This window comes from Ambystoma mexicanum, chromosome 2q (assembly GCF_040938575.1).
Source record: "Ambystoma mexicanum isolate Mex_15411 chromosome 2q, UKY_AmexF1_1, whole genome shotgun sequence".
In the NCBI taxonomy this organism is placed as follows: domain Eukaryota; kingdom Metazoa; phylum Chordata; class Amphibia; order Caudata; family Ambystomatidae; genus Ambystoma; species Ambystoma mexicanum.
Window position 1 is genome coordinate 718,528,944 of NC_090924.1, and position 22,300 is coordinate 718,551,243.

The 22,300-nt window shown below is 45.5% G+C and overlaps 1 long non-coding RNA gene across 2 annotated transcripts in view; it reads right to left on the reverse strand.

The window, feature by feature from the left end:
- Window positions 1-322: 322 nt before the first annotated feature.
- LOC138569712 (uncharacterized) overlaps window positions 323-22,300 on the reverse strand; it is a 726,779-nt gene continuing 704,801 nt past the window's right edge. For both annotated transcript variants that reach the window (XR_011303304.1, XR_011303305.1), the window contains 2 exons: window positions 4,450-4,569; window positions 323-813 (listed from right to left, as the gene is read on the reverse strand). This is a non-coding gene — a long non-coding RNA (uncharacterized lncRNA). The remainder of the gene's footprint in view (window positions 814-4,449; window positions 4,570-22,300) is intronic.

Below are 22,300 nucleotides of genomic sequence, written 5' to 3' on the forward strand. Positions count from 1 at the left end.
ACAGTTGTGGGGGGTGGGGGGAAGGGTGTGATGGGACAGTTGTGGGGGGTGGGGGGAAGGGTGTGATGGGACAGTTGTGGGGGGTGGGGGGAAGGGTGTGATGGGACAGTTGTGGGGGGTGGGGGGAAGGGTGTGATGGGACAGTTGTGGGGGGTGGGAGGAAGGGTGTGATGGGACAGTTGTGGGGGGTGGGGGGATGGGTGTGATGGGACAGTTGTAAGGGTGGCGGGATGGATGGGGAGTTGCACATTTTTCTGTTTCTGTTCATTAATACACAGTTGTTTGAGCAAAACACAGGCCTGGACTCCTTCATTGTGTATGATCAATTTATTGACGCCAAGGTCCATTGTGAGCTAACAAACCGACACCAGTGCCCCACCAGCCATATACAGGTGACAGTATGACTACATGTAACTCAGAACAATTGGTTGATCAAATGCTGTCTCACAGCGCGTCCCTCCTGGCCATCCCCTCTTGCATGACCTGCATCCCCTTCACCTCCATCCTCATCCCCATCATCATCCTCATCAGGTGCCTCCATTTCAACCTCAGGGGGCAGTGGCACATTCCGTCTCATACACATATTGTGCAGCATGAAACATGCCGTGGTGATCTTTGCCACCTTCTCACGGCCATATAGGAGTGCGCCACCAGACCTGTTTATGCACCTAAACCGTGACTTCAGAAGTCCAAAAGTCTGCTCAATGACAAGGCGGGTACGGATATGGGCACGATTGTATTCTTCTTCATGCCTGTTCTGTGGGTTCCGTACAGGTGTGAGGAGCCACCTCTTCAGGGGATAGCCGGCATCACCTATATGGGGGGAGGAATGGGTTCATGTTACTTTTCGGCACATGTGTGGCCTGTTCATGTCACATACTTTGACCTATCATTGAGAATCATGTGCACATTCAACTGCATCAATGAATATGGTCTGTGTGACTGCTTTGTGCAAAGGTGAGCGCAAGCATGCAAGTAGACATGCCCCATTGATGCCTCCTACAGTAATTCCCATGTCCTGGGTGAGGCCAGGTAATTGGTGTCCCTGTGGCCAGGCAGATTTGGTACCACACTGGTGGTGTACAGTGCTTCCGACATTGATCTTGCCATGCTGAGAGGCAACGCCTCAGAGGTGCCATGTGTTCGTGGTGCATTGCCATGGCTAGGGGGGTCCCAATGCATGCATCCAAGGGCACAATGCATTGTTGATGTTGTGCTGTAGGAATGCTGCATGACTATGTTGATGTCATGGATGTCATATGTGCATTCCATGGCGTGGAGTGTCGTGCAATGTGGATGAGGATTGGTCTTTAATGTCAATGGGTTTGGATTGGCAGCTGTGTCGTGTGCCATATACTTGCATGTCCGTTCATCCCAAGTACGTTGCTGCCCTCACAGATGCCCATTAGCGTACATCTGTATGTGCATTTGTGCAACGGACTACAGGCCACACCCAGTTGGAGGATCTCTCTACACCCCCATGCACACCCAGTTGGAGGATCTCTCTACCCCGCCTGCACACCCAGTTGGAGGATCTCTCTACCCCCCCACACACCCAGTTGGAGGATCTCTCTACCCCCCCATGCACACCCAGTTGAAGGATCTCTCTACCCCCCCTGCACACCCAGTTGGAGGATCTCTCTACCCCCCTGCACACCCAGTTGGAGGATCTCTCTACCCCCCCTGCACACCCAGTTGGAGGATCTCTCTACCCCCCCATGCACACCCAGTTGGAGGATCTCTCTACCCCCCCAATCACACTGCCATGTGCTTGCCCTGCTACTCACCAAGTAGCCACGAACGTTGTGCCGTTGGTCGCACCATGTAGCGGGGGATAGTTGAGTTCCGCAGGACCATGGAATCATGGGTAGATCCGGGAAATCTGGCACAGCAATGTGTGATTATATTGTTTGCGTCACATACCATTTGGACATTGATTGAGTGGAATTGCTTCCTGTTTCGGTACACTAATTCATTGTGATGTGGTACAACCAATTCCACATGTGTACAGTCGATGGCCCCAATGCAACTTGGAATGCCTGCCAGTGTATAGAAGCCAACTTTGGTGTTTGCAATCTCCTGGGCAGTCCGTGGCATGGATATGTGTTCGGGTGCATGCTTCAGGAGGGCATCGAGTACCTGGTTCAGTGTGCGTGAGAATACTGGTTGGGAGATGCTATGCATCTGCCCCACTGTATGCTGGTAGGTTCCTGTGGCCAGGAAGTGGAACACTGACACCACCTTCAGTAGAGGGGGGATGGCAGTTCTGATGTCTATGAGGCTCACAATGTCGTCGTGTATCATGTCCACGATGCTGGTGATGGTGTCCCGGTCCAGACGGTACAGGGTGTGTATCTGCTCAGGTGTTAGGTTGAATGGACTGGCTCTGATCCTGGGAATTGGTGGGTGCCTCTGTGGTATGAATAGGTGGCGTGGTGGTGCTTGCTGTGCCTGTCTGGCCCTCCTCCTCCTCCTGCGTCTCCTTTGTGCAGCCTGTTGTTGTAGCAGCAGCACTGCAATGAGGTCCTCTAGGCCATGCAATTCTGCCAGTATTGGAACCATCTTGGTGTGGGAAGGGGTGTGGGAAGGGGTGTGGTGTGCTCCTTTTGAGCTGCCACAGTGTCCATTGCCTCCACCTGTGCTGATTGTGTCCACCTGTGGCAGGTGGGAACAATGCTCAGTTCTATTAACGGGTGGTTCGCGATGCCGGTATTAGCATCATGGCGGTAAGGGGTTTGGGGGCCTTTACCATGCCGCAATTACCATGTCCGCTCGCCTTGTGATGGTGTGCTATTAGCGGCATGGCGTTATTTACGGGATGGAGGGTCGCGCGCACGCGGCCTGACCGCTATTAGTGGCACCGTACTTAGCGGTGCCGCTAATAGCGGTGAGCCAGGCCGTGATTGGCATGGGGATTTAACGTTACCGGTATTACGTTACCGGTAATGTTAAATCCCTACCGCCTACCGTGTAATGAGGCCCTTTGTCTTCTCGGCCCTCGTGACTCTATTTCTACCTCGCTTTCTCAACTCGGCTGGCTTCCCTTCCTCTCACAATTGAAATTTTAATTCCTCTTTCTTGTCTACAAATTTCTCCATGACCTTCGCCCCCCATCTCTCTTCTCTCCTCTCATTTTACTACCCCTCCCGCTGTCTCCGATCCGCCGATCTCTACCTTCTCACTGTACCCCCTGCTCCTTGTGCCACCTCACGCTTCCGCTCCTTCCAACTCTTGGCCCCCCTCCACTGGAACTCCCTACCTCTCTCTATCCGCTCCTCCCCCACCTACTAACTAATCCTTCCGCTCCTCCTTGAAAGCCCTTCTTCTCCACTCCCCTCTGACTCTCCTCACCTTCCTCTCTCCCCCTAAAATCCCTGCCCCCCCCTCCTCTCACCTCCCTCCTTTCCCCTCCTCCCGCTGACGTCATAATGGACACTGCTACCAAGAGGCGTAGGAGGCCACCTGGGGTACCCCCCCTCCTGTACCCCTCCTCCCCCTTTCTGCCACTCCCGCTGACCTCAAACCTGACATTTATACCCCTTAACCTACCTCCTCTCCCCTTCCCTCCCTCCTTCTTCCCCGCCCTTTGAGCAGTTCCATATACTGTACTTCTGGTTTGTTTCATGTTTGTAAATATGCTTCTTTCAATTCTGTATCTTGTTGTTACTCTGTAAAGCGCTTTGGCATAAAGCGCTATATAAATTCAGTAAACATAAACATAAACATAATAGACCAGAGGTTGTTTGGGTCGTCCTGCTCCCTGCAGTGTCGTGATAATCAGCACAAATGAATGTTACTAGGAAAGGGATTGTGTTGCATGAAGGAATTAATAGTGTCAGAGCATGTCTTTGCAGCGGACATGACCCAAAACCAGTTTTATATGATTTAAATCTGTTCATTTTCATGTATGAATTCAAGATTAAAATAACAATCCTCTTGTGGATAAGGATAAGTGAGGTCGGTTGTATCGGTGTGCCCAGTGGTTTAAAAAAAATAACAAACTTTCTAAGTGAAATGAGTTTCCAGAAAGCACAAGCCAGGTTGATGTAGACTACTTTCTACATATACCATGTTTCATTTAATTACTGAGTTCAGGCTATTAACCTTCCACGAGAAAATATTGTACGTTTCCACACTGTGCTATCTCAATGAGTACTCATCAAGGTTTCTTTTTTGGAAGCTACTTCGAGTTTGTATTTTTCAGGTTCTTTTTCAAGTTAGCAGTTTCTGCTGGAATTACCTGCCATATTTGCTTTGCGTTTGACCATTTTGTATTAATGTCCTTTTTGCTAACAGCACCTATTTCACTTTGTATTTCGAAGTGGGTGAATAGTTGAAGAGTGAGACATTTTATGTCAACTGTTCTGGCATCTGCCTAACTTCCTCTTCCTCCTCCTCCTGCCCCCCCCCCCCAGCAGTTGTCTCCCACCCCATTACATTCTCCAGTACCTTCAATGCTGATCGTCGCAGTAGTATGGAGGGCTGCCGGGCGCTGCTGCCTTTCAATTTTCCCAGACTTCAAGAAAAGGCCTATTGCACCACGGAGTTTCAATAGAATCAAACGCTGTACTAGAAATAGAGAAGGGGTAGAGTTGAACAGTAGTAAGTTACAGTTGGTGAAAATAATGATAATACGGTTTTATTTGTTTTGCATTTGCAGTAATGCAGCACATGTAAACTTATGATATGATATGATATGATATGGTATTTGTAACGCGCCTATACACAAGTGTTTCAAGGCGCGACGAGGCAGGGAGGGAGGGAAACAAGGGGAAAACAGACAAACGATCCTACTAGGCCAGGTGTCATTCAGATCGGGCAAGTGCAGAGGTAAGGGGAAAAGGAGGAAGTGCAGGGGGGAGGAGGTGGGGGGGGAAGTGCAGTACAAGGTAAGTAGCGTAAAAAAAAATAAAATAAAATAAATAATAATAAATAATAAATTGTACCAAGTAATACAATGTTACTATTATGAATGAGTCAACGCACATAATGTACATGTAACCTAATCTGTGCGGCTGATACCTGGCCATTTTGCCTTGATCACCAACCATTTCTGACACCCTCAACAAAGGACAGTCCCATATCTCCTGAAGAGAGCAACTTTCTCCTGAATATAATGCATAATTAATTCATAGGTCGGAATCAGTAATAATTGAATAATTGAAACATTGAGTTGATTCTAAAAACTGATAAAAAAAGAAATCATCAGTTTACTTTGTCATTCTGATTGCCAAATTCAGACAAACAGGAGAGCTTCTGGTACACATGACAAAAGATTACAAAATGTATGCCTAATAAAAGTACTATGTCTTAGCATATTGACTTGTGATTAAATATTTTCCACACTCTGAAATTCCAGCAGATCAGATAATTCTTGAATATTAGCCAAGCCCAATTTTCTCTTGTTATGGCTGTATACATTCCATGAATGAGATTTTAGCATGTGCAGGTTCCTCAATAAGACGTGCGCTGGTTTTGGATATGGTTTTCCAAAGAAAGTCACAAACCCTGAAAATACTCGACCAGTTTAAGAGAATGAACTTGACATATCTCTTTACCTGTTTTACACCATGAAGACGATGAATTTACTACAGTGTTACCTACACCCATTCGCTATAGCTTCATGATTTTATTGCTTGCAGATTTGTTTGGAATTTCGAAGCATAATCGCAATGGTATAGCGATACACTGCCACTGATCATAAGCCATGTTTATAGAAAATTGAGGTGACAATTCATATAAAGCCGGTCCCATAGCACAGCGAGTAGAGTGCTCGCTTTGACATCTTTGCAGAACCTGCTGACACAGGTTCGAATACTGGCGGGGCCAAACTCAGCCTTTCATCCTTCCGAGGTCGATAAATGACCACCACTCACCGTGGGTAATACAAAGCAACGCTCAGATACCTGAGGGTTCATAGCGCTATATAAATACTAAATGCTAAACAAGTAGTGTTTATGTTCGTCAGGGACTACAATGGGGTTGGACGAATATTCATTATTTTATGCACACACATTTTATCATCCAAGTGGCCTTTCACCTCCAGGCACACTGCTGCTCTCCCATGCATCAAAGGGGTGAGAATGTGGGCATTTTACATGCCTGTATTCTCGCTCCTCTGGGGTGTCCATGCGTCTTTGAGTCTGATAGGCCAACTTACAGGACAAATGTTATTTAAGGTGGGGAGATATTTTTATTTTTCGACAAATCGTGTGGTTGTAAAATATGCGGTAATCATGACTTATTTACTGCATGTGATGTTCCTGAAATAGAACATAATGAGTGTAGTTGGTAAGAAGGCTGCATTAGAATTATCACCTGTTTTTATCATTACCTTCACACTCATTATTACCATCTTGGTCTATTTCTGTGCAAATCCCTTCCACTTAAAGACCTCGGGTGGTGTGGTAAACCTGCTCAATCTAAAACTCTACCAGATTTAGTTTGCTCTTCTTGGTCTGAGCTTCCTCCTGGGAATCAGAAACAGTGATAGTTCAGTGTATTGGGGGCTTGAGAGGGTTATTCATTATTTGGAGTCTCTGTAGCCATACTTGAGGATTATTAAGACAGGAACACGATTGTGTGCTTGTTTGCAAATATCCAAATAAGACAATGAGAATGCAAATGTATTCTGTACTACAACTCAGTTCTGTAATTGGATTATTTGCACGCCCTCTGATATTATATACCTATGATCTGTCAAGTTCAAGACCCTTTGCATTGTTCACAAGGCTTTCTGGGGCCTGGGCTATCTGCAACGCTCTCTTCCTAAATACTCTCCTTCCCGAGCCCTCCGCTCGTCTTCCCCCAACTCTCTACGGGTGAGCCTCTTCTCCAAGCAGAGACTTGAGGGGAGATCTTTATCCACTGCAGGTGCCTCCCTCTGGAACAGCCTCCATGCCTCTCTCTGCCTTGAGCCGGATCTCCTTAAGTTCCGGAAACTCCTCAAGACTTTCTTCTTCACCTCCTCCTTCTCTCTCCCTCTCCCCTGCTAAGCACCTCTTTCTGCACTCTTGCTCTCCCTCCTCTACTTCTGCTCAGTTTCGCTGACTGGCTGCCTGGTGTACCTTCAGATGCTCACAGGTCCCAAGCTTCCTCACCATTCTCCTGCACTTACCCCCAGGCCTTGCACTTGCCACAGCACTTCAGTTACGACCCATAGAGTGCTATCTCTGCACTGAACCCATGTTCTGACAGGACTGGGTGCACTTGGTCCCTATTGCCCCCCCACATGCACTTTCTTTTCTGTTCTCCTGCATGATTTGAATGTACCTTGCCTAGTAAGATTGTTTGTCTTGTCTTCCCCTCCCATGCATGGTTGCGCTTTGAAACCCTTGTGTATAAGCGCATAATAAATAAATAATCAATCAATCAAAACTCTGATCTCTCAGAAGATGGCTTATTATATGAAGAAAGTGTTAGGTGCTTCTTTTCAACAAAATACGTTGTTCAAGATTATTCACGCATTTCATTCACCGTCATTATGAATGGGATATTTAAAATGCAGACCATGTGATGAATCAACTTCCGGGACAACAGTGGTCCAGGGATGAATATCGTTTTCTAAACCATCAATCAGCCTCTCACCTCTAGTCCACCAGAAGGGATCCGAAGAGATTGGAAACACAAGCAAATTATAAACCTCTTTGTCCAATTCTGGTGACATGGACCGAACGGCAGGCTTATCTCTGCAAGGTCATGGATCATTGGTTAGTTGCAACACAGCGAAAATACAACTATTACCCAATGATAAAAGAGACTGTTCAGTCAAGTTTGTATAAAAATATCTACTTTATTATTATCACAACAGCCAGTTCTAGTACACTACAAAATACAACCCACCCTGTAAAGGAATGCAGAGGACAGACAGTTTCAAGAACACAAAGGGATGCACTCTGGATACTGACAGTAAGGTAGTTAGTAAAGTAATTACATTTTTTTTCTTTTTTATTTATATTTGGTTCAACAATTTTACTAGTTTTTCCAGGTTATGTAGGCTTTAAATCGTGTTTTGATAGTTTCATCTAATAGTTTGTCTTGGATCTTCTTCAATCATTTAAAAAGTCTTTAGTTTCACAATTCATTTTTTTGGGTCTTCTTCAATGCTTTACAAAGCCTTTCATTTCACAATGCATAGTCCTTCGTGTTTCAATGAATTCCTTGTTTCTTGACTGTTATATTGCCTGACAACTATCTATCTACGGCCAGTTTGTTGTCCAGGTCAAGGCTCGCCAAGAAGTTTCCCACAGCGATCACAGGTTTGATATTTTCTCCGTTCATGAGGCACGTCCACCAATATTCCTCGTCCAGGCTGCAAAAGTGTGTGTAGAGGTGGGCGAGGTGTGTTCCTCTGTTGGCCGACAGACCCTTGCAGCTAAGGAGTAAGTGTTTTAGTGTTTCAACTGATTGGGCTTCCTCACAATATCGGCATTTGTTGGACTTAGTTTTGTCTCTGATTGCTTGAATTTCTTTAGTCTTCAAAACGTTCAAACAGGCTCTCATTAATCACAATACTTCAAGGCTACTTGGTTTCAACACAAAGGGAGCAAATGGTTGTAAAATGTCACTAGAGGACCAGGGGGACAGAACCACAATGTACCTTGTGCTTGTATAAATTCTTGGTGCTCGGCAGTGTAAAGTCGGTTTCAGAGTGCTTTAGAGCTTCTGCGACAGTTCAAGGCGGGAGACAGCTGCAGGCGTCTGGAATTTTGGTAAGCGAGGCTAGACGAACAGCTTCAGGCTGGGCTATACGCTGGCTCAGGGTCAGGAATCATTGTCTCAGTGCTGGTCTGCAGGTCTAAAGCACTGGTTGAGGCGACTTGGATGGCATGATCGACTGCGGTGTAACAACAGTCAGCAGGGCAGTCGTTTGCAGTTCGAGGGGCTCAACTGCCTCGAAAATGTTCTTTAAGGTGGATGTTGGTGGATGCTTGTCGATGTATTCCTCCTAGCTTCTTCACTTGTCTTGTGTAGTCCGTTAATGGAGATGGCCCAACGCTGGGGAGAGTGTTGCAGGCTACTACCTTGTCCTTGGTTTGGTTCAGAGACTCTCTGGCACTTCCCACCTCGGAAGCTTGCTGCAGAGCCTAGCAGGTCATGCTGTGTGCTGGATAGGTACTGGTTCTGGAGCTGCTGGAGGGTCTTCTGTATTCAGTATCTCCCTCTGTTCCCTGGAGATGTTTAGGGGAGGGATCTTTCTACCCTCTTTGGAAATCCTGACCTTCCTTCACTGGTAAAAGCTGTAAGGCAGACTGTACCTTCAGCCATGGTCCAATGGCGAGTTTCTCTTGTTACTCATTGCAAAGTGTTCAGATGATCTGCCAAAAGAGGGGCTCAACCCTCTGTTAAAGCCAAATGGGCCCCAGTGATTGGTGTAAGCTAAGCCTAACTTAATGAACCAATCCTGGGTCCCCACCAACAATCTCCAACATGCATGAGGTCATAACCAGAGCACTTTGTGAAAGAAAAGGTAAAGGGGTGAAAACATGTAATACTAAGTCCCATCGATCTTCCTTTCTGTTGTGGATCAAAAGGTCTCTCTGGTTAATTGAGCTCTCTTTTGTTCCTGATTAAAGTGGCAGGTCTCCCTTGAAGCAGTGGTGAGACCACACTTTTGGCTGCGACCAAATCACATACTCATACCTTCTGAATAGAGTCCCCCTGCGTGGGTGACTACTATAAATACATAGGGCCTCATTACGACCCTGGCGCTCGCGTAATGAAGGGTGCCGGTACGGGACCGGCACCCCTCATTACAGGAGCACCTATTACGAGGTTCCCTTTGCGGGACTCGGAAAAGACGTCTGGTAAAACCAGACGTCCTTTCCGGGTCCCGCCAGGGGAACAGGGAGCTAATAACGGGCCATTATTTACGTGCCTGTAATTAGCTCCCTCCCCATTCCCAATGAGCGCTATGCAGGCTCAAATGGCAATGGGGAATGGTTCCTTCAAGGAGGAATTAAAGGGTCCTCCAATGTTGGAATGACCCGGTTATTCCTCATTGAAGGAACCCGGTTTTGGAGCCCGGTATGGAGGCAGCCATGGCGCTAATAGCACCATGGCTACCTCCATATTCGTAATGAGGCCCATAGTCCCAGACATGACAGGTCACTGCACTTGCTACTGAGAGGTTGGAGCTGGCTTCAGGTTGACACAGTGCATATCAAAGGTTGTTGGGGTTTTCCTGTCTTTTGTTCACCTCTGCAGCTAGGCCCCATGTGGGCCTATTTGTAGTATAATTAGTGTGCTAATTAAGCTCATTGTTGCCACCATTCTGCAGGGCATTCACAAAAGGACATGGCGGATTCATGGACCCTTTGATAGTTAATTAGGCTGTACATGGCAGGAGGAAGGTCTTGCCTTCCCCCTTCTGAGATGGCTTGATGTACTCCTGGTTGTCATATTCCAACTAAATATGACAGGGGGTCCTGGCGCCTGTACGTTGTGTCCACCCAGAGTACACAGGTCTATGTGTATGTCATGCAGTGAGCATAGGAAAATGTGTGTGGGTTAGCCCCACACATTTTCCGGAGGTTGATCTACCATCATTCAATTTCATTTAATATTTCAAAAAAGCCCAGGCGAGCGCACACACACACCATGCGGATGGTCGATTTCTCACAGACTTAGCTGGGAAGCAGCAGAGCACTGTACAAAGGGGTTGCACCCAAGGGTTACAAATGTGGTTCAGGGTTAGCAGAGTTGCTGGGATGGATAGGGGAGTATGAGAGGGGGTATCCATGGGAGTAAAGCAATCAAAGATTGGCAAGATGTTCTTTGAATAGTAGGGTCTTTAGGTCCTTCCTGAAGTGTAGGATGAAGGAGGCCAGTCTTATCAGTTGAGATCTTTATCTCTCCATCTCAAGAACATTGAATGATACCATAATTTACTTTGTCTCCTAATTGTGAGTTGATAACTTCTCTTTCCTGCACATTTGTTTTGTTTAAGCCTTTCAACCAAGATAGTGTGAACCTGCTGCTATAGTCTTGCAACACTTGATGGTCACACTCTTCACATCTGCCCACCCTCTTCTGCCATTTGAAGCCTACAGAATAGCACCCCCTACTGCCCTTACACGTGTTCATCTGTTTACGTTTCCTTTATTGCTGGGGAGGCCCCTACATCTCATTTCTGCAACCACCCCCAAACTTGCAGGGAAGAAGTACAGAGTCAGATCTTAGAACTAGATGACCTCCTCAGGGAGGAAGATCAGGTATAGATTATGGTTGAGTCTCTGAATTCCAGGGATCATTAATGTTGTTGCTGTTCTGTGCCTTGTAATTTATCTGATGCAATCTCATGTCACGTTTTTGCATAATAATTCTCAGGGATCTGAATACTTACAGTAACTGTCCTTGATATTTTTGATATCAGCCGACACGCACTGAGCCTTGTCCCCCGATGTGAGGCCCATTGCATCATTGAGTGACCAATAGCTGATTGATTTCTTTTATCCTGCCACTGATATTCCAGAAGAGTAAGTAACTGCACCCCTCCACTCTCTCCACATTGGGGTGCCAGACAGAAACCGCGCTTTGCATGTGCAAGGTTTGCCCGAGCTGAATACATGGATAGCCTTCCAAATGAGGAACAGCCGTGAGAGCTTGGTTTAAATACCACCTCTGCGAATAACTGGGCTGCAGCGACAGTCATATGGTAATTGCGACACCCTTCTTTTTCGTTGATTGCAAGGCATGTCAAGACAGTGGCTTTCTATAGTTACATTATCCGTTCAGTCCAGTATTCTATTTTATGTGATGTAGAGGGGGAATTGCATTGCAGTGGTCTGTGGCCTTCTCACTTGATGAAGGACATCTCTGCCCCACTGCGACCATGCAGCTGGCATGGACTGGAAACCTTCAGCAATCTTTCTTAAATATTGACACAGGAATTACATTTATTTAAGATTCAAAATAATTGTAGATTTGCCTACTTGGTAATCTCCTGCGTTCAGCCCCTCCAGAACTTTGGAGTATGAATCCTGCTGGCCCGTCATGACTTATATTTCTAGAGGACCCAGACGCTTCGAGAAATTATCCTTCGATAACTACAGCGCCAATTGTAAATTCTGATACCGAAAATCTCTCTCCAATGGCTAACCCTCAACCTGCGATTAGCAGGTGCACTTTTATTTCTTTTGGTGCCTACATTTAAGAAATCTCACCTGGAAATCTCACTTGGGAGGATGAGTCATTTCCAATCTGGTGCTCCTTCTTTGGAGCTCTTCTCTCATTCTTTTTCCCTCAAAATGGTAGAAAATAAAAGGATCTTCAGAAAACAGCTTGACACCTGGTTATTTCTGGAAGTCTGAGTTAGGCTCAGAGGATAGCTTAGGGGCAAAAGACTTGTAAGCAATGCAATACAGAGCATGCGTTTGATACTGAGTAATGTTCTTGGAGGCTGGACTCCGGTGTGAAGGACGGTATAAATAGAAATTACATTTTTGTTGACGTGTTACATTCCATATTCCTATTTTACAGGCAGCAATATTTCAAATTAAGGGTGCTACTGCAATAACAAACTCTCGGTTAAAATAACATACATTTTTAATTCCAAATGCTTAGCTAAAATGTCCCTCTAGCCAAAAGAAGACAAACCAGTTAAGATGATGTGGTGCATGCTTGAAGTGTTAAGTTACTGAAAAATAACAGCACTTCATACATGAACATTTCAAATGGATTTCTTTTTTCATTCAAATTGGAACATACATAATGTAATGTCTACATTGACATGCTTGTGATTTGATCATAGGTTTAACTTCTTGTAAGGTGTCAATTCATGTAAGTGAACACTGTTCCAAGCAGGGCTAGCACCTATCAATTGTATGCAGGATTTTAACATGAATCCACACAAGAACATCAACATCAACCACAAAGGGCCTGATTTACAAATCGTTTTCCAATGGAGTTTTCCCCATAGGAAAAGGCTTTTGTAAATCAGGCCCAAGACGTCTCCAGACACAGACAGGACTACCCAAGAGGTTTTAAATGCAGGGGATATTACCAGATACATCTTGCACTCATTACACAATTGTTTAAATGACAAAGATTAGCAGCTATGGACAATGAACTGCCAAGAATGTACGAAAGGAAAATGTTGCTTTTAGATTTATTTTCAATTTGTTGGTAAAAAATCAAATTTGTGCAATGGGAAACGCAAAATTCGCAAATGGATCATGTGTGAAACTGAAGAGTAAACCCCAATGAGCTATAGCCAAAATAGCCCAATAAATTTGAAATGTTATTAATTTTCTGATCATTTATTAGGTGCCAGTTGTGAGACCAGTCACTTCAAAGCGCCCGTCAGAATAAAGGTAAATGCGACAGAGCATCTGCAGGGTAGAGGGAAGGATACTGCCAGTGCTTTAAGTGGGCGCTGGCCAGCTTAGCCAGGCCCCCACAGACTTCTAAAAGTGGGGATGAGGTGAGGCCCTGCAGGGGCCCCCCAGTCCCACCACTCCATAGCGGGATACATTATCCCGCCGCAGCAGTAGCTGTGACGGGAGATGCGCCTGCCATTTTAAAGTCAGACAAGCTGTGACTGACAGAAGTGCCAGCCAGCCACAGCATCACTGAAACTGGAATATTTCAGCAACACTGTGGCTGGCTGGAACTTCTGTCAGTCGATGTAACTTCCTCTTGTGACCCCTCACGTGAGGGGTCATGAGAGGAAGTTATGGTCCCTTTGTTTCCCAACCCCCTCCCCAGGTCACTGACCCTCGGTGAACCTGGGAGCTCCGAGATCTAATCTGTAGATTAGATCACACAGTCCCCAGGTTCGCCGAGGGTCAAAGACACCTCGGGCTAGGTGATGTAATCTGCTCTGAAGAGCAGAGCACAGATCACCCAGCCCGAGGTGTCTTTGTCCATTGGCAAAGCTTTATAAAAGATGGCTTGAATTGCGTACTTTTCAAGCCATCTTTTATAAAAATAGAAACCATAGTAAGGTACGCACACAATTATATATATTTATATAGTTGTGTGCGCACCTTACTATGCTTTGTGTACTTTTCAAGCCATCTTTTATAAAAATAGAAATCCGTAACATATTTATTTATAAAAGATGGCTTGAAAAGTACATAAACCATAGTAAGGTATGCAAACAAATATATAAATGCTTACATGCATTTATATATTTGTTTGCGTACCTTACCATGGTTTGTGCATTTTTCAGGCCACACCCATCATGGAAGCCATTCTCCCTAATGAGGACCCTCCCTCAATCCTCAATTTCTTTCCCCACTTAAAGCACTATATACTGTAAGTGCAGAACAATGTTAACAGCTGAAAACAGCATTAACAGCAAATAATTAAACACATCATTGTTCGACTGGCAAAGCATAAGGGTAGTAGGATAAGTGCAAGGCTAACCACCAACACAGTTTTAGACAGGGGCATAAAACAGAGAAGTTGAATGTCCAGTTTCCTTTCAATCCGGATGAAAGCGTCAAGGATTCTTTAAAAAGAAATATGTTAAACTAGTATTTATTAAGCACTGGGTATTTCGGAGTACATTACAGAATAAAGCAGCAGTAAAGCGAGTAACAAAGTAAGAAAACGTAAGAAAAAGCATAATGTGGACAACACATTATGGTTGATTTGCGGAAACAGTAATTATGGCCCATTTGAAGACGCCATATGTTGGACCTGATCATCTCTTAGCAGGGTGTGCAAGCAGTTCCGAAAGGCCAACCAAATGTCCTTGGGGCGCCAGCCCAACCGTAGCATAGTGATATACAGTTCCTCCATGTCATTTGCCCATACCATACTGGACATCAACGTATCCGGCGAGGGGGCCATGCAGCTCTTCAATCTCAGCAATATACAGTGTTTGGTCAATAACAATCCCAGATTGATAAGTCTGTGATAGACATTTTACCAGTAACACCCAACATGCATGTACGTGGAGTTGCTAACACATGAAGACCCCAAGCCCACTTTAGCCTGACAGTAAATGCTACTGCCAGTGCGTTTTGTTGCATTTACCCATAAAGGGTGGGCCTCCCACTCATTGTCTCTGCAGAGTTCAATATGTGAGTTAGGCATGCGTGGTGCGGGATCTCATCTGGGAACAAGGGCTGGTGGTAATACAGTAGTTGCAGCAGACCCCCCCCAAATCTAGGCTTAGCGCTATCCCAATCTATGAAATGCCCCTCCACAAACATGTCACCCAAAATGTAGTAACGGGCTGCCTGCCAGGTTTTGCATATCCTGTTGTCCATGGTAGTATTCAGAGCAGGGTTACACCATATGGGCAGGTTCCTATCAAATGGGGTGGCGAGCGACTTAACAACTTCTTCCAAGCAAGAAGCATTGCTCCCACTGGGTCCTGAGGGTTGTCTGGTTTATACCATCCACCTAGTATTAAGGTTTGCAGCTCGACACCGTTCGTCAAGCCCCTCTTTAACCTAAAATGGGGGAAAGCCGGCTCAGCTCCATACCAGCATGATGCAAACTGTGCTTGCCCAACTAAGTAGTATAGGCCAACCTTTGGAGCTGCTAGGCCTCCAGATTCATATGGTAGTGCTAGAGCCCACTCAATTTCTGAGCAGAGCTTCACAAGCTTCTTGAAGAAGGCTCTGCCCAGCTTCATCGGTATATTCACGAACATATGCAGCAGTTTCAGCATTATGGTCATTTTAAGTGGCAAAACTCTGCCCATCAATGACATTGGCAATCCCCTCCTTGACAGCAGTGACCACAATTGCACCAAATACGTTCTATAGTTACAGTCAAAGGTACGGTTGTCCAAGCACAGGAATATTACACCCAAATATTTAATTGCGCCATCTCCCCATTTGAAGCCCTTGATCCCACAGGTCGTGGTGTGTTTCTTGTTCGTGGGAATACCTCTGACTTTACCCTATTGATGCATAACCCTGACAATCTACAGAAAGTAGTCACCTCTTGAATTATAGGTTCTATGTTTTGCTCTGGGTCGCTAACAATTAGGAGAATGCTGCACGCATCTAGCAATATCTTCTCAGGGAGGCCTCGCAGTCTAATGCACATGTTCTTGAATTTGCCTCTGATGGCATTGGCCAAGGGCAAACAAAATTAGGGAGAGGTGGCAGCCTTGCCTCGTACCCCTGGCTAAGGGGAGGATCGGAGATTACTACTCGTTCGTACAAACTCTAGCGTACGGTTGTGTGTACAGCAATCTAATCCATTCTACATATTTAGAGCCAAAACCACATGCCTCAAGCTCTTTAAATTGGAACAATAGCAAAAGAAAAGAGGTTATGGCTGGAAGGTTTAGAATGAATCTTAACCTCTGGCATTGCTGTGGGCAACCCTCCAGACCATCATTCTTCGCCTGCCAAGCCATTACAAAAGGGGAAAGACCATATGCAAATCAGGCTTGGTCCCACCCCCAAAGGAGTAGTCCAGCCCGAACTGCTAGGTCACATCCCTTCTGCACGAGACCACAAACATCCGCAGACATGTTTCAGCCTTGTTGGGCGTCATCAGTGAGGAGTAGCTTGGGTCTTTAGGCCCAGCAGGCACGGCACCCACGTCTGGGCAAAACATCTGGAGGAATGGTCGTCTTTTATCAGTTTGGTACTTGAACGATGCGCCGAAACAAAGAGTCTTCCTGTCTCCTGGACGTCCTCAGTAGTTGTCCCGATATATAAAAAAGGCAACAGGGACAACCCCTCAAATTTCCGCCCTATCGCTTTACTGGATGTGATTGGCAAAGTTTACGGCTCTCTACTTTTAAGGCGATTCCAAAACTGGGCACGAGAATCAGAATGTGATGACCCCTTCCAGTCGGGTTTTAAGAAGAACATGGGCACCACAATAAACATCTTGACTCTCAGTATCCTAAAGGGAAAGGCGATGGCGCAAGGAAATCGACTTTATATGGCTTTTATAGATCTAAGCCAGGCTTTTGACCAAGTCGATAGACCGACCCTGTGGAAAAAACTGCGTGCTTGGAAATGCCCGGAAGAGATCCTGCAACCAATTATTTCATTACACAAAAATACCACGATGCAAGTACGACTTAACAACCAAGGGCTGTTATCGGCAGCGATACCGACAAATCAGGGAGTAAAACAGGGTTGCCCTTTGGCCCCAGCTCTTTTCCTGTTATATATGGGAGACTACAAAGATTCAGAACACGAAGTACGATCCTTTCCTCCACAACTAGGCAAGAGTAACATTTCTAGACTGCTTTATGCTGACGATGTCATCTTACTGGATCAGGCAGCTGTTGGTCTCCAGAGGCAATTGACCAACTTTGTGAAATACATTACCAATAATCATCTGGAGATTAACAAGTCTAAAACTAAAATATTGATTTTAGGAAAAAACAGAGAAACCTCGGACAAATTCAAATGGTACGTGGAGAGTGTACAGATTGAAAAAGTGTCCGAATTCAAATATCTAGGAGTTACGTTAGATAACTCAAAACAGGAAAAGGCGATGCAATCAGTCTTACGATTAAAAATAAGAAGTCTGGGCGCCCAGGCACAGGCTGTGGACATAAAATTTGTCTGCTTCTCTCTCGCACCAGTACTAAATTTCTATAAAGCAAAGGTTGTTCCCGCCATCTCCTATGGAGCAGAAGCCATGCTATTTCTACCAAATTCGATATGGACGGAACTGGAAAGTTACTTCTGGCGAAAAGTTCTCAACCTTCCAACTTCTACTCCTATCTCGCTTATAAGACGAGAACTAAGTTTGTTGTCATTGAAGGGAGTAATAGAGCGAAACACCCTCATGCTCTACAGAAAGACTCTCTTAGAAGACCGTCCTAAACTTCTCAATGCCATGTATGAAGAACAAATTGGTGCTCAGTGCTCCCACTTAAACCGTTGGACAAAAGCTCAGGAGGAAAAACTGAAAGAGATCCAAAGCTCGCTAAAAGGACTACTAGAGAATCCTGTAAAAACACAAAAAAGATTAAATGAGCAAGACTGGATCCAAACTCTGGACACGGCAGCAGCATATAAATTGCAGGCTCACTTACCTCCACAGGCGTGGAAGCTTAACGAGCCGCAGCCTTTCTTGGCAAAGTATCCAAAGAAGAAACTTCGAAATCTATTTTTAAGGGCTCGACTGAACTTGCTTCCCACTAATGAAATCTTACGTATTAGAAGCCAGTCGGAATCCAACATTTGCAGATTCTGCAAAAATCAATCCGCGGTGGAGACCGTCCGACACCTTCTATTACTATGCCCAGCTGTTGATCATATCAGAAGACCTTACTTGGAAAAAATCTTCGCCTCGTCGTACATACAAGACGAAGATCTTTGGTGGTCTCGTCTGATAGGAGGAAAGAAAACATCTTGGGTAACGGCCACAGCAAAAATTTTGGACTGTGTCTTTGAACGTCTCCGAACGACAGAGGGACAATAGAGAAACTTTGCCTCCTTTGTTCTTTCGTCATTCTCAGTTTCTTTTGTAAAAACCTTTGTAGGTTAAAAACAAAAATAAAAAAAAAAATAAAAAAAAATAAATACCCGTCCCACTCGGGGTGACAATAGCAAAACCAAAGAGGTGATGGCTGGAAGGTTTAGAATGAATCTTAACCTCTGGCATTGCTCTGGGCAACCCTCCAGACCATCGTTCTTCGCCTGCCAGGCCATTACAAAAGGGGAAAGACCATATGCAGATCAGGCTTGGTCCCACCCCCAAAGGAGTAGTCCAGCCCGAACTGCTAGGTCACATCCCTTCTGCACGGGACCACAAGCATCCCCAGACATTTTTCAGCCTTGTTGGGCGTCATCAATGAGGAGTAGCTTGGGTCTCTAGGCCCAGCAGGCACGGGACCCACGTCTGGGCATACCCGTCCCACTCGGGGTGACAATAGCAAAACAAAAGGCAAAAAAACAAGGCCGAAACATGACTGGGGTTCCTTGGTTTTCTGTGCAGAGGGGACCTGGCCTAGCAGTTTGGGCTGGGCTGCTACCTTCGGTGGCGGCAGCTGCTAACTGATTTGCACATGGCTAGTCCCCTTTTGCAATGGTGCAGACGGGCTAAACAACGGTGGTGTGGAAGGTTGCCCAGAGCAATTGCCAGTGGTTTAGATTCATTCGAAACCTTCCACCCATCACTTTTGTGGTCACTTTAAATTGGAAAGGCCAGAACACTGAACTGAAGACCTACTGCACGTCCACAAAGACTGGCCATTTGGTCTAAATGAGACATCCTATTGTAGAGTGTGCATAAATTGAAAGACGTGGACCGGCCTGGGATGAACCCAGACTGATCTGGGTGTATTAAGTGCAGCATGAGAGGTAAAAGCCTGGACACTATTACCTAAGCATTAATCTTAATGTCCACATTGATAAAGAACAATGGGCGATAAGATCTGCAGCTCTCTGCCGGTTTGTCGGGGTTGAAGAGTAGGTTTATGATAACTTCCCTTAATGTGTCAGGTAATGTCCCTTTCAAGAGGGATTCCTCCCAAAGCTGCAACAAATATAGGGCTATGAGTTCTCAGTATTCTTTATAAAACTCTGAACACAGGCCATCCAACCCCACTGCCATGACATTAGGTAGGCCTCAGATTGCTGCTTTTACTTCTTCCAATGCCAAGGGAGTCTTCAGTAAGGAGCTGGCCTCTCTAGCTAGCAGAGATATGCATATATAATCCAGATACAGCGACATTTCAATGTCTCAGATGACCTGCAGAGGGCTATAAAGATTAGAGTAAAATTGATCAATGGCATCGTTTATACTTGATTTTGTGTGCAGCACCACCCCCTCATGATTTAGTACACATGGGATTGCATTAGTGCCCGGTCCCATGTTGACCAGCCTAGCCAACAGCCTGCGTGGCTTCTCAGCTTCACCACATCGTCTAGCCCTTTTCAGCCGGCTGAGAAATTTTAATTCCCTTTGTGCTCTCTCCCATAAGGTATCTAATTCTGATTTTAGATCTAGCTGCAGCTGAGGTGTTGGCCCCCTAGCATATTGACTTTCCAGCTCGTTAAGCCTTTTATCAGCATTGCGGATATCTTTCTGTATCGCCATCAAAATGCAGAACTTAGTCGACATGGCAATACCACATACAAATACCTTGAAGGTCCGCCAAAGGGTAGCTATAGAGGAGACCGGCCCTACATTATGTTTCAAAAACAGTGTAATCTGGACATACAAGTTAATCAAGAATGCTGTGTCCAACAGCGCTGCATATTTGAACTGCCAGGGGGTCTCGTGAACCCCTGACTGCAACATTTCTACTACTAGCTTGATGGGAAGAGTGGTCCGAGAGAGTCCTGGGGAGGATGCCACATGACTTAACCACATTCAATAGGCGGGATGACAGCAGCCACAAGTCTATTCTGGAATGCGTATCATGCACAAGGTGTATTCCCTATCTGCACCACGGGGAACCCTCCAGGCATCCAGGTAATCTTCCTCCTCTATGCCCTGTAGAATGGCAGAGGCCACATTACATAATGATCCACCAGATTTGCCTGTGTGGTCCAAAGCTATATTCAAAATAGTATTAGTGTCCCTTCCCCAGATCACTGCCACCGTGGGGTATCCTAGGCAATAGTCAAAAACCTTCTTTCATTAATAATAGGGCCATACATATTTACTAACATGACTTCCACCTGGTTAAGGTTACCATGTATAATAACATAGCAGCCCTTCATTTTAGCCGTGTCATTCAGTGCCTGAATGTGTTGCTATCTTTGCACTAGGGTACTAGGCATCGTACCGGATAACCTCAAGGAAGCGTGGGTCATCCCCGTACTCAAAAAAATGTCCTTAGACCGGAGCATCCCTACTAATTACAGGCCCATCACCACCGTCCCCTTCTTACTTAAAATCCTGGACCGAGCTGCTTACCTGCAGATCCAGGAATATCTAGAATCCAATAAATTCCTCTGCCTTAGACAATCTGGCCTCCGACCGAGGCATGGAACAGAAACAGCCCTTATCGACTTAAAAACTCAAATTGAGGACCTTAAAGATAATGGCAAGCTAGCCCTCTTACTATTGCTATACATATCGGCAGCATTTGATCTGGTTAACCATCAAATTCTCTGCCACCATCTCAAATTTGTAGCCCACTTTTCCGACAAAGCCACCACTCCGGCCTCTGCTGAACCCTCGCCAGTCCTGTGTGGGGTCCCTCAAGGATCATGCGTTTCACCGACACTCTACAACGTGTTCACGAAATATTCTAGTCAATATTCTTGACTATTTGGGTGTCACCTACGCTAACTATGCAGATGACACCCAAATACTCATCCCTATCACTGGTGACCACACAGTTGACTCCAAAGCTCTAAAGGACGTCTATTAGGTCATCCAGGCATGGATGGCACAACACGGGCTCTGTCTTAACGATGAAAAGACAGAGCTACTCATTCTTGGGTCCCACCACAGACTCAACAGATTAGATCCAGCATTCAAATCTTTTATCATTGATGGCAATACCATTAAGGTATCCAATGACATGAAAATCTTACGCATTTATCTTGATTCAACCCTGTCTTTTACAAGACCAACCAATGCCCTAATCTCTTCATCATCCTACACATGTAAACTTATTACAGCATGTCGACCTTTCCTTATCACTGCCAACTGCACCATCCTTGCCAGAACCCTCATCATGTCGAAACTTGACTATTGCAATGCGCTCTATCTAGCGACCAGTCAACTGAACCTTAGCAAGTTACAGGTAACTCAAAACAACGCTATCAGGGCAGCACTAAATATTCAGAGGAACCAGCACATCTCTGACACCAGATGTAGCCTACACTCATGCACAAATGCCTGGCCAACCAGGCTCCAAAATATCTGGTGAACCGTTTCACACCCCACACCTCTATTCGCCCACATAGAGCAGTCCATGCAAACTGTCTTTCACTACTGAGGTTCAAGCTTCAAAAAGCACGGGGTGGCAGTTTCCCGGTCCGCGTCACTAAGTTGTGGAACTCGCTACCCAATCCACTCAGATCTGAATCCTCCTTCCACACCTTCAAGAGTAAAGCTACAATGTGGCTCATAGCACAGGACTCTTACAGCTTCCACCTGCCACATTGCCCACTTTGACCATAACAACCTACACAGCTTTTCTGCTGCCTGGTGTTGGTAGGCCTTGCCGTTTTCACTAACATCTTTGTAAATTTCTTGTAAATATCTTGTAAGTATTGAAATGTGTATTGTTATATGTTTGTTGTATATTATGTTACTGTAACCTTTAAGAAATGCGCTCAGATATCATTGGGCCAGGCGCGCTATATAAATAAACAAAATACAAATACAAGTCTCTGGCCCGGGAAGAGTATGAAGTGATATCTTTGATCTTTGGCAAGGACAGCCCTCCTGCTGT